Genomic DNA, 13,652 nt, shown 5'->3' with positions numbered 1-13,652 from the left:
TCCTGCAGTGAACACCTAGCACTGAGCAACGGTCCTGAGCCAGGCTTTGCCGGAAGGCCTCGAAGGCTCCCGCAGGAGGGCAGCTCTCAGGCTTTCCCAAGGGGGTTGATTATCCCCAGAATGAGCCCCCTTAGTCGGAGGTGGGGAACCTGGGAGCCCCAGATCAAAGACAGCCCGTCTCCTGCTCTAACACAGCTGGAGATCGCAGGAGACCATTCCCGTGTGCAAATGGTCAGGAAAAAAACCCCAGAAGAATGTTTCTTGACACATAACACCATATGAAATTCAAATTTCAGTGTCCACAGTTTTTTTATTTATTTATGCACACTGAAATGTTTACTGGGTTGTAATCCCCCTCGCTCATTTATGGATTATCCAGGGCTATTTTTGCGTTGTAACGACAAAGCAGAGTAGTTGTCGCAGAGGCCCTCGGTCCTGCGACCAAGCCTAAAGGATTCCCATCTTGCCCTTCACCCAAAAAAAGAAAGTGCTCTAACTGAGCTTATCAGGAACAACAAAGGCAACCTATGACTTTGTTCACCTCTCTTTTAAAAAACAGTCCGGATAGAACTGGGCCCGAGGAGAGGAGATTCGCTCAGGGTGGAAGAGAGTAGGCCTGTAGGTGCGCTCCTCCTTCCTGCGGATCCCAGCCCCGAAAACGAGATAATTAATTATTTCTAGTAGAAGTGGGATCATAGAGAGCACAATGCAAGCAATAACCTTGGGCACCTGGGAGAGAGGAGGAAAAAAGCCATAAATATATAGAAACCTGAGATCCTGAGAGTTCAATTATTTATTACTCTACCGACCTCCCTTCACTGGGAGACCTTTTCAGGGGGGAGAGGGGGGAAAGAACCAAGTATTAGATCTCTTATCAGTGTGGAAGTACCTCACTCCTTATTAGAACCAGATGCAATTTTGAGGAAAGAAAGAAGGGAAGGAGAAAAGAAGGAAGGAAGATATATTTCAGAGGAATATACTTGCTTTAAGCCTTAGGCTCCTTTCTTTTTTTCTGTGTGGAAGTTCACCACTTTCAGGGCTTTCATTCCAGCAGGCAACCGTATGTGTATTTATAAAACCAGCCAATGTTCTGAGGAATGTCTCAGGATGTTTCTTCTGCTGTTTCAACGTTAAGCCTTGAGGCTTCACCCCACAGCCACCAACATCCCGGGTCACACGCTCCCATTAGTGGGAGAAACATCAAGTTGTGAAACACATTTTCGAAGAGAATCCCAGGGACACCTGGGTGGCTCAACATCTGGGTGGTTGAGCGGCTACCTTGGGCCCAGGCTGTGACCCTGGGTCCCGGGATCGAGTCCCGCATCGGGGTCCCCGCAGGGAGCCTGCTTCTCCCTCTGCCTGGGTCTCTGCCTCTCTCTGTGTGTGTCTCAGGAATAAATAAATAAAATCTTAAAAAAAAAAAAAAAAAAAAGAAAGAAAGAAAAGAGAATCCCAGCCACACCTGTGAATGGCATCCACGGTGGAGCCACAAGGTCCCTCCTTGTGTTTAATTTATTTTTTTTAAGATGTTATTTATTTATTCATGAGAGAGACACAGAGAGACAGAGAGACGGGCAGAGGGAGCTGAGCCCCGTGCGGGACCCGATGCCACGACCCGGGGTCAGGCCCTGGGCCCAAGGCAGCCGCCCACCCTGGAGGCCCGGGCACCCGGGGACTCGGATTCTGGCCACATGTGGTTCTCCGCTCCGGGGGTGGGGGGGTGCTGGAGCCCAGTGCCAGCCCTTGAAGGAGAAGGCCCCGGGGCTGAGCTGCGCCAGGTGGGCAGGCCGGCCCGGGAGCCCTGGGTGCCCTCCGCGTCACCTCTGGGCGCCCCGACCCACTGGGACGGCAGGAGCAGTGGCTGGTGGGGGGCACAGGCAGGCCAAGGGCCGGGCTATTGGGCCTCCTTGGCTTCTTCTAAGGCAGCAGCCGACCCCTCCCAGGCTTCCCCAAGGCAGGCGTCCGCCACGGGCTCCCAGGGCCATGTCCTCCGTCGCCCCCCAGCCTGGAGGGGGAGGTCCTGGGCCTTCTGCCGCAGCTCCGGTGGTGGCCACCGCTTCTCAGCCACCCCAGCCCCTCGGCCTCCTCGCAGGGCCCCGCTGCTGGGAACCCTTGCGGTGGCTCCACGCCCAGACCCTGGGTACACACAGTCCCATGACCTCAGTGACCTTAGAAGTAAGCTATCGTGTCTATGCTCTAACCTCATTTCCAGAAAAATGAAGTGTCGATAGGAACATACAAGGAGATGTAAGAAATTAGGCCTTTTATGTGCTGGAAGGTGCTATGTGTTCTGGAATGGTTCACCTTCAGCGTCCGATTTCAGCTTATTTGCACTTCCTTTGTTTCCTTTTTTTTTTTCCTTAAAATTGAAACATCAGGAAACTAATGTGTTTTAAGGCTTTATTTTTAAGTGATCTCACACCCGAAGTGGGGCTCAAACTTACAACCCCAAGATCAAGAGTTGCAGTCAGGCACCCGGAAAATGACTTGCTTTATAGAAGGTTCTCTTTAGTCCATTTATGTTTAGGCAGGTGTACTTTTTTGTTTCATTTTTACTTATTTTATCTTATTATTACCATTTTTTTACCTAGCTAAAATCAGAATGCAAACGCAGGAGCATTTTCATATAGGAATCTGACCACTTAGACCTGTCGAAGTAGAGATATGAATTTACTCACGACCCTCTTCATTTATGCTTATTTGGGATACACCCTAACTTACATAATTAATAGAAAGAATGGCCATTCAATCAATGCTTTAATTGCCTAAGAAGAAGAGGCAAAAGAATCTAAACACGAAATGCATGCAATATCTTCATTTAATTTTCGGGAATAACCTTGTCTCACATTGAACAGAATAGAATTGTTCTCCAAAAGCATCTCTAATGTAAATACAGGCCATTGAATTCTCATCAAAAACAGTTTGTTTAAGGATATAGACAGTTTCTAGGTTAAACTGAAGACTTGAATTATAGTAGAAGTACCTGGCTGTCTTCGGGAGGTTAAATCACAGCTTCTCTGTTCTGCTTTCCTTTTGTATTTAAACAGCTGTGACTCTCTACACGAAGCGTAGTCATACTAAATTATTTACGCCTAAAGAATTTTGGGATTTTTAGCAGGGAAGAAGTCCAGAGTGAGTGAGGAGGCGGAGCCATGCACAAGTGAAGAAGGAGCAAGGCAGGCCTACCACCACCTGGCTGTATGACTTGTGAGAAATGGCCTTGGATGGTGAGCTACAGACCCGATCCTCACCTCTGCCACAAGATAGATAACAGGAGCCTAGATCGTGCCCAGGGTGGTCAGCTGAGTGACGGGCACCAGGACATTCATGGGGTTGCGATTAGATCGTGCTATCGACTGAATGTTTGGGTCCCCCCAGATTCATATGTTGAATCCTACCAGTGTAGTGATCTTAGGAAATGGAGCCTTGGGGGTGGGGCAGTGATCAGGTCATGAGGTGGAGCCTTCATGAGTGGGATTAATGCCCAGAGAGCTCCCTTGCCCCTGCACCGTGTGAGAACATAGCGAAAGGACAGTCCCCTATGAACTAGGAAGAGGGTTCTCGGTAGACACTAACCCCACAGTGCCTTGACCTTGGATCTCCCAGCGCCCAGCTCTACAGGACGGACACAACCTGCATTTGGGTCTCGGCCAGACACTGCTACTGTCAAAACAGAGCCTAATTCCCTGCCCTCAAAGAGGGCAGATCTTCCCTCCAGGGCAGCAGAATCTTCCGCATTCTCTTCTGTAAAGCTCCACTAGGCAAGAGGTGGCAAAACTATCAGGCCTTCCTGGGCAGAATTAGAAACAAGAGATGTGTTAGGCCATTACTAGATAATCTATAAGTAATTTAAAAAGTACAGTCCGAAATAAAATAGGTAAATACTTAAAGACATCTTAAAGGCGTCATGAGGCCTATAATGTGCTAATAGGTTTGAGACTGTGTAAACTCAGGTGGAAAGAAATGAAAACTTTCAGGATAAACATCTCCACTTCATGCTCTTCTGCTGCCTAACTGACTTCCTCCATAAGACCGGCACTGCAGGCATGACTCTGGGGACCTTCTCCTCCTTCTTCCCATGGCAAAGGCGCTTAGTAGTCATAGGATGGATTGTAGGCGATTAATAATGTTGATGGTATCAGCAAGCACCATAGGTGGCTGGTTATAAGAAAACAAACTTATGAACAGAACTGTGGAAATGGCCCTGGGTCACCCTGGCTCCTTGGATGACCGCCTGCAGGGCAGCAGCAGTGACTTGGACTCACACAGCGCAGGGAGCTTCCTCCCACAAGTAACCTTTCAAAGGACAGGAAGGGAGGAAGTGACCGTGGTGGGTAAGAGAGGCCTCAGTGTGGGAGCAGCTCTGGTAGGGTCGAAGATGAAACCCCCTGAGATGCAAAGCCACGACAGGCATCCTCTGGAAGCTGGTGTCATGGGCTCCAAGCCGAAACAACCAGCCATTCACCAGCACGTTGAGGTGCCTGATGGATTAACTTTCATCTGAGGGAAGACAAGCAGACCTCCTCCAATATACTCCCGGGGCATAACTGCAAAGGATCAAGTTAAGAAAAATGGACACCAAACAGTGGAATTCTCAGAGAATTGATAGTGTTCACTATCTAAGATTAGCAGCATCTTCGAGATTAGAGAGATATGGGAAGACCCGGCTATTTCCCAGGATGATATGTGAGATTGAGGGAACCATAAGTCCTGTTCATTCACATCGCTGGGCATTTGAGGATTGCAAAATCTGTCAAATTTGGGAGGTATTTTGAAATTGTAGCAGGGTACGTGTTGGTCAAGCATGTGATGATGGAAAACAAGTAGGAATTGGAAAATTGTCAGTTCTCTCGCCTTCTCTGTTCATTTAAAATCATGTTAAGTTAAATAAAAATGATTTCTCTGGGTGTAAAAGGTGAGATTAATTGACAGTGTAGAACTAGGTTATTCTGGGCATATCATCTAAGTATCCAAGGAGGAATTTAGACACACTGAGGAAAAGAGATGGTGCCAGGTTTAGAGAAAGAAAGGAAATCCGTGAGAAGGGCAAGAGCAGGGGAAGCGTATTCCCCTTCACTCCCTCCCGTACGTATGGTTTACCATCAGACCTCTCCCTGGAGGATTTATTAAAGCAGTAAACATTTACTGGGTCTCCACTGTTTGCTCAGCTCTGGGCAAGGTCTGTGCTAGACTAGGGCTCATAACGATGACATGATCCTTGACCTCGTGGACCTCCTCATTTAGAGAGAGAACACAGACCTTGAAAAAAAAACTAATTTTCCTTCATTAGTTGCAAAAGCAGCATTGGAGGCAGCAGGGAGGGAAGACAGGACTCTGATTGGACAAAGATAAAGCGGGTCAAGAAGTTCTTCAAATAAGAACCGATCCTTGAGCTCTATCAATGTACCTTGGGAGGCCACCCAGAGGATGTATGCCGAGAGGGATATTCTAGAAAGGACAGTCTATACAAAGGCATGGAGGAATGGGAGGACATAACACACTGCAGCAACTGGAAGTGGTTTGTTCTCATTGGAACACGGGGTGGGGTGTGCTGGGTGAGCAGAGCAGGAGGAGATGGCCAAGGCGTGAAGAGCCGTGTGTGTCATGCTAAGGAGCTGGAGCTTTTTCCTGCAGGTGATAGAGCAACAACGAAGGCTTTTATGCGGGAGGATGACAGGAGCAGACGCTAAGCTATGTAAGGGTGAAAGGATCGCTCCAGGCAGCAAAGACTCAAAAACCCAAAGCGGGAGAAAGCACTTCCGGTGGTCCTACAGCTGGGACAGTCAGCTCCCAGGGTTTTTATAATGCTGCGCCTCACAATAACCAATTGTTCCTGCATTTTTAAAACTTTAGTGAAAATGAAGAGGAAGTAAATGTCGCAAATGTAGGCCCTGATTAGCATACTTTGAAAATAAGAAAACACTCTTTTTAAAGGAGAGTATAAAGCCTTTCACTGATGAGACTCACTTAGAAAAAAAAGAAAAAAAGCACTTTATTAGGATATTAGGTCCTAGTCTCCTAGTCGTATGTTGCATTTATAACCTGTAAAACCTCATCGGATCATATAATAGGCACAAAACAACAACCAAAAAAAAAAAAAAAAAAAAACAAGAGAAGAAACATGAGTCAGAAAAGAATTTGTTTTAGAAAAAGGCACAAGCTGGAGGCAGACAGTAAGGAAGCCAGACTCAACTCTAATGTTGAGAGGTTGGCGTAGAAATGTGAGCCGATGTGCTAAAAGCATTTTGGCCCTTTCCTCAGTTTTCCACTTCTCTAGATGCAAACCCCGTCCGTTCGTTCATTTCCCTTAATTTTCACACGAAGGGTCTTGGCTAAAGGGCTTCTTGTTCAAAACTATGCTTTAGTGATATCTCCTGTTACACAAATGTACCTCATCTCTCTGAAAGAAATAGAAAATGCTGTCAGAATTATTTTGCATCCTTTCTGGAAACACCATGAAAATAGATAATCTATGAAATGGGTGAGGTTTTGTCCTGTTCGACTATTTCCAGAGAAATAAGATGCCCAAAATATATCCTAAATATTGGATGTGTGTGGGCAAAGATAAGGAGTTGGTACAGGCGACTTACTGGAAATACTTTTCTCTCAGCTTACAAAACCCAAAAAAGATCCTGGTTGGTTTCCAAAGTTTCATTTAGGTTTTTATGCCCCCTAGTGGGTATTTGGGATTTCTGCAGTTGTAAAATGATGGTGATGTTTACAGCGTCTGCGTTGTGCTGTGTGTGTTCAAACATCTCTATCAACAACAGGTGACGTTGATTGACATACCCTTACCTACGCAAGCCAAAGCGTTTGACATTAGTTGAACCGAAACCTTTTTATAATTTAATAAAAGCTCCGAAAACGTTTAGGAAAATGCCTAGGAAGACGCGCTATCATGGGATTCTCTGACCCACTTGAATTTTATCCATGAATTCCTTAAGAACCCGTCGGTTCCTGGTTAAGATCCTCCAACTCAGGTGGGACATCCTCTGGCCGCTCCTTTCTTCTAGCAGATGCTAAAATCATTGAAGTTGAGAAGAGTAGAAAAAGGGAAAAGGAAGCATACACTTTTAAAAGAAGAGTAGCAAACAGTTTGGCTTAGACTTAACAAAACAAGAGAGAACACAGAATACTTTAAATAACTATACATGTGAGATAATCCCCCCAAAAAAATTCTCAAGCTTTCCACACAGCTAGGATCGTGTAGGATTAATCCTACAGGCCAGAGAGGCAGAAGGAAAATCAAAGCAGCTTTTTAGGCAAACATTGATTTTAAAATGTCAAAGAGAAATCTTCCTACTGTTGAAGTAATCCGAGGGCCCCTCTGGCAAACAAGGTGTGAGCCACGAGCAGGTGTTTCAGAGCAGCACTTAAAAAAAGAAAAAGTCATTTGCTGTTTGTTAGCGTTGCAGCTACTATAACAATCAGCCATCAAGCTGTGATCCTTCCAGAACGCCAAACCGATAGCAGAAAATCCATGAATGACTAGCTCCTGAGACCCTACGGGGTAGACTCATGAGCTGAGGGGTGACCCAGCCTTCGGGTCAGAAGAAAGGATTTTGCAGACCTCTCTGGCCAGTAGGTGTGTCTAGGAGAAAATTCAAGCACAAAATCAGTGATTCAAATACACACACACACACACACACACACACGTGCATCAGTTAATAGCTTTTACCAGGTTATTCTTGCACATTCCACTTTCATTTAATTTTTTTAAGGATACTGTCTCAGTCCAGTCAGGCTGCTATAACAAGCTACCACAGCCTCGGTAGTTTATATATATTTAAAAAAATGTATTTCTCACCGTCCTGGAGGCTGAGACGTTCAGGGTCACGTTACCAACAGGTTCGGTGAGGGTCTCTTCCCGGGCCATACGCTGCCCTGCGGGCCGTGAACCCACCTGGGGAAGGGCCTGTAGGATCTCCTGTAGGATCTCCTTTTATAAGAGCACCAGTCCCGTTCCTGAGCGCTCTGCTCTCCTGACCGAATCGCCTCCCAAAGCCTCCACCTCCTATTAAGCATTAGGATTTCAGGGTAAGAATCTGGGGGGAGACGCGTTCAGACACATCATAGCCATTTACTTACGTTTTTTTTCAAATACTTCTGTTCCCAAATACAGATTAATGTACCATGTGAAGGCGCAGGGTTTTGGGGTGTGTGTGTGTGTGCGTGTGTGTGTGTGTGTGTGTTTTAACCTACTGTGCCGGGCTTATTGAACCAGCACCTGCCCTGTGCAATGGACAGGATGCTCCCGGAGTTCCACGCAGCTGCATGGGATCCCTCCACTCGATTCCTTATACGTAGCAATTTAAGACGTTTTCACTGAGAAGAGGAAAAAAGGGAGAGCGAGAGCTTGAGCTACAGTAGGCACTGTTTATATTTAAATCAGCCTTTCCTTCCTGCCATATGAAGATCTTTTCCACCTTCCAGGAGTGTTTATAAAATACATGGCTTTGTTTTCTTTCTGAGTATCCATGGGAAATAGTTTCACAGATGAAAAGTCATCCCTTAGCTGGGGAGGTTTGCTTATATAACATCTCTCCTTTATAAAACGAGGCTACATTTATACTCTTCAAATAAAAAAGAAGAAAAAAAATAGAAATGATATGAATAGGACTAGGAAGCTAACAGTATTGTGTTTGAACACTGCATAAGAAAATTCCAGGAAATATTTCTCCGTGTGAGACCTGAAGACAACTGCACTTTAGGCATTTTGGTTTTTGGGGAAAAAGGGGAAAATGGAGTGGATGTTAATAAAACTTGGTTTACATTGTATTGTGTCTAAAAATCGCACATACTTTCTAAACTATTTTCATATTACTCGATAAACTAAGATGGAGAGGTGGATGGATGATTTAAGCATGCTACTTGTTTGTCTGAATTAACCAGATTTAGCCAGTTTTCTGTCACTCGGGCCATGCCACCATTTAAGTACTTTGCAGAAGCTTTGGGTTGACATTTGAGATCAAAATCTTCAAGAACCAATCATTGAATTTCTTCTGGGGAATTGATCTTCCGTTCAATATGACCTTTAACATGTGGCGAAAGATGTCATTTTAGCCAAGTGTTTTGGGCAGTATGTGCAAATTTAGGATTAATATCTTTTATGTGAATGATACCTCCACGTCGTACCTTTTTAACTGACGGGAGGAGGGAAAGAGGCAATAAACGTAAGGTTTGGCAGATGTCCAGGGTGGAAAAAAAAAAAAAAAAAACTGCAGAAAGAAACGGGACTGATTCCGCAGGTGAACATGGGCCAAAGTGAGAAAGGTGAGAAGCAGTGGGGGGGGGGGGGCTTCCTGCCGGCAGCACCGTCCAGGTGGGCCTGCTTCTGGAGAGGGATGCTCTGTCCTGCTGGCCTTCCTCCTGCTTCCTCCTATCTTTCAGGAATTCAGTATTGATCCTAGTAGATGGTACAAGTCCTTATAATCTTTTAACAAATTTTCTTTAAATAAAGAAAAAAATATCTCTCAAAACAAAGCCACATCTATATAATGTTTCTGGGTCAATCTTTTGGGGAAATGGATTTTGGGGTTTGGGGGGGCTTTTTAGGAAGATTTTATGTATTTATTCAGGAGAGGCCCAGGCAGAGGGAGGAGCAGGCTCCCTGGGGTTCCCGACGCGGGACTCGATCCCGGGACCCGGGGTCACGGCCTGGGCCCAAGGGGGCCCCTGGGAACCGCTTTTTAAAGACTGGGGACATAATGCGACATCCTGAAGAAAACAGAGACTAGAGTATGTGCCCCGGGCTTAGCGTCAATTTAAGGACCGGGAGGCAGGAGAGATGAGGCGCGTCTTTCACTTGGAATAAAAGCAGCACGACCCGGAGCAGCCCGCAGCCCGGGAGGCACAGTCCGCGCGGTGTAGACAGCGGGTCGGTGGGCCTCGGCCGCGCCCCCTGCCCCGGGCACACCCGCCTACCCGGGCGCCGCCTCCTGCTGCGAACCCCCAGGGTGCCCCCAGGGGAGGGGTGCAAGGGGGCGGGGACCCCAAGGGGCAGGGGGCGGGGGACCCCACGGAGCAGGGGGGAGGGAGCGGGGGGACCCCACGGAGCAGGGGGAGGGGGCCCCCAAGGCGCAAGGGGTGGGGCCCCCAAGGGGCAGGGGGGAGGGGGGCGGGGGACTCCACGGAGCAGGGGGTGGGGGGGCCCCAAGGAGCGGGGGGCAGGGGGACCCCAAGGGGCAGGGGGAGGGGGCGGGGGACCCCAAGGGGCAGGGGAGACGGGGCAGGGGACCCCACGGAGCAGGGGGTGGGGGGACCCCAAGGAGCGGGGGGCAGGGGGCCCCCAAGGGGCAGGGGGGAGGGGGCGGGGACGCCACAGAGCAGAGGGGTGGAGGGCAGGGGGGAGGGCGGACCCCAAGGAGCAGTGGGTACAGGCGGGGGCGTGCCCCCGGGGTACCCTGAGGCGCCCACGGAGCATCCTGGGCACCCGGTGGCAGCCTCTGCCCCCCAGCCCCCTGCCCCCCCCCGGCCCCCGCAGCCCTGGGTCCGGCCCCCTCTCCACACATCCCTTAGGAACCTTCTAGAACTGCCAACTTCTGCCCTTCCGCAAGCTGGCGCATCTCCTTCCTTTGTGCCCTTTTGTCACCAAAGGAACACGAAAGTCCGCTTTCCCGGTTTCCGCCCCCTGAGCAACAAGCAGCAGGTCCCCCGTCCGCCGGCGATGCCCGCCTGCCCCGCGATGCCACCTGCCCGCTGTCCACATGCAGAAAGGGGCAGCGCTGATGCCCCAGCGAGCGGCCCCCCAGCACAGCCTGCTTCACCCGCTGGCTCACAGCCCCCGGAGGCTTCTTTTAGGGGCGGCTTTCTGAGCAGCTGCTGCCCCCCACCCTGCGGCACCTGCCCCCTCAGCCCCCCTGAGCTCTGGGTCCCAGCCGCACAGTCTCACCCTCAATTTTCACTCAACTCCAAGAGCGCAGGCCGCGGCCGCTGTGTGATGCAACGGGCCCCCGATACCAAAAGTAGCAGATAAATAATAATTTTTAAAAATCTCTGAGAGAGACGGGGGCAGGAAAGTATTCTGGATTCATTCCTCTATCTCGTTTGTTTTATTTTACGTATTTATATCCCACAAAGTTTATTTGAGTTGCACGGACCCAGGGCTCATCTATTCTGGCCAGCACAAATATAGTTGGGTTTTATTTATTTTCCCCCCTTTGGGAAACACTTTCTGGATCCTGACGGGTAGACATTAAAATCAAATCGCTTTCTGGAAAAGCAGCTCGTACGTGTGTGAGTTTTAGACTTTTCCAGGACCTTCTGCATCATGAGTGAAAAGAGGCCTATAAGATGTGGCTGGGGACAGCGTGAGCCGCGGCGGCCGGACTGGCTCGCGGGCACACGGCATGGTCCACGGGGTCCGTCCTCCAATCCGTGGACAGATCCTATAGTAAGAAAGTCCCCAAGACTTTTTGGTCCACCTTATAAATTCTTTGATGTGTGGCTGTTTCCTTACTAACATAAACCTCAGATTATGATTTAACCTCCCTGACGGACCCTGTTTCATCTGGACACGGCATTCCAATTCCTGGGTTTTTTTCTAATGTTTTCTTTTGTTTGTTGGTTTTACTATAAATTAATCCTGTCGTCCCGATGCCAGAATCTTGTGGGAATTTTACTTGCAGGGAATTAGCTCAACTGCTGACCCCCGCCAACACTGACAGGAGTGAACAACTGAGCCTTCGAAGCAAGGCCCAGAGCCTGGACCCGGGTCGCCACATGTGCCAGTCAGTGGGGCCTGCTGTCGCTCTCGCCTTTCCCGGGCCTGTCCCTCCACAACTTGCCTTTCCGTACTGACACACAAATGTTTTCCTACAAAACAGCGTTATTCAGAGTGATCATTTCCTAGGCCACCCTTCAAGATATCATGCAACGCCAAGTCCTCCTAAACCTCCCGGAGTCTGGATTCCAACCCCTGAGCTCCTCTCAGAGTGGGGAGCCCCCCCCCCCAGCGAGCCCCAAACTGAGCATGGAGTAGCTGGGGCTCCATAGGCATAGCTGGGTCACTTCTGCAGTCATGTGATCAAAAGACCTTCTTTCCCCCTCCCCAAAAGTGGATCCTAGAAGATCTCTGTATCGGTGTGGTAGGGAGAACGGATTCTCCAACTCCTCTTTAGTAGGAGCCTGCTGTGTGCTGGTGAGACGCTAGTTGGAGCAGATCCTGCTCAGTCAGGGTTATATTCTGATGCCAGCAGGGCAGGTGGGTAGTCAAAAAATAAATCTGCTAATCATAAAATATCATGTGTTCCTAGTACTGTGAGTTCACCCAAAGGGGAAATGTTACAGAGAATGACTAGGGGAGAGAAGATCAATATGGTTAAGGTGGCCAGGAAAGTACTTATGGAATGGACACATTTAAGTCTCAACCTGCGCAATGACAATCTGGTGGCCGCACATGTGGGCAGGAAGCCAGGTGGCCAGTGTGGCCGGAGGACAGCGCCCTGGGTGGGAGGGGGCGTGAAATACAGGCAGTAATTAAACAAGACGGGCCCTCGGAGATGAAAGTGGGCACTTTGGATTTATTTTAGCTCCAGGCCTATTAGAAGGTTTAAGCAAAGTAGTAGCAGTGCGATCTCCATTCTAAAACCGCTTCGATGTGGATGGACCTGGAGGGTACGATGCTGAGTGAACTAAGTCAATCGGAGAAGGACAAACATTATATGGTCTCATTCATTTGGGGAATATAAAAAATAGTGACAGGGAATAAAGGGGAAAGGCGAAAAAATGAGTGGGAAATATCAGAAAGGGAGACAGACCATGAGAGACTCCTAACTCTGGGAAACGAACTAGGGGTGGTGGAAGAGGAGGAGGGCGGGGGGTGGGGGTGACAGGGTAACGGGCACTGAGGGGGGCACTTGATGGGATGAGCACTGGGTGTTATTCTATATGTTGGCAAATTGAACACCAATAAAAAATAAATGTATAAAAAATAAAATAATAAAATAAAATAAAATAATAATAAAATAAAATAAAATAAAAACAAAAACCACAACTTGGCTGCCGTGTTGGCATGAATTGTAAGGGGGTGAATATGAAAGAGGTAAGAAGCTATAAGGAGGTAAGAAGGTGAGAAGCTGTGTCTACCCACAGCTCAGGCAGGGGATGCTGACAAGTTGGGTTGTTGTGGTAAAATGGAGGTTGAGGAAAGAGACCTGAACAGGATATAATTTGGTTGGGTCAATGATAATGGGACTGGCTCAGAAACGAGACGCAGGGACTGAGGATTGGGGGAAACTCTTTTGATTTTGGTGTGAGCACCTGGGTGGTTTGCAGTTCTGTACAATCGGACGTGATAGACCGTGGGAGGAACAGACTTGGGGATGGCAGAAATAAGAGTTCCTATTTGGCTAATTTGTCTTAGTTGGCTCTTAATCAGTTCTTCAAAATCCAGGGGTAGGACCAAGCAGACCAGACCACTGAAGATATGAGTCTGATTTCCAATATAGACATCAGGGCTGTCAATATAAATTGAGGTATCAGCAGCATATAGGTGACCGCCAGCTGGGAGACTGGCTGAAATCATGTAGGAAAGGGTTTCAATGGAGACAGTGAGAGTCTGCGACCTGGGGCACCCCAAGGTCTAGTAATCAGAAAAGAGGGGAGAAGCCAGAAAAGAAGATGGAGAAGCAGCCAATGAGGTAGGAGGACCA

At 48.4% G+C, this 13,652-nt stretch overlaps 1 protein-coding gene across 2 annotated transcripts in view; it reads left to right on the top strand.

Annotated features, from left to right (window-relative positions):
* The window catches only part of KCND2 (potassium voltage-gated channel subfamily D member 2), a 478,528-nt gene that overhangs the window by 446,221 nt on the left and 18,655 nt on the right, over window positions 1-13,652 (top strand). The window lies entirely within an intron of this gene.

Source organism: Canis aureus, chromosome 18 (assembly GCF_053574225.1).
Source record: "Canis aureus isolate CA01 chromosome 18, VMU_Caureus_v.1.0, whole genome shotgun sequence".
NCBI classification, from domain to species: domain Eukaryota; kingdom Metazoa; phylum Chordata; class Mammalia; order Carnivora; family Canidae; genus Canis; species Canis aureus.
This window is presented reverse-complemented; position numbering and strand designations above follow the sequence as displayed.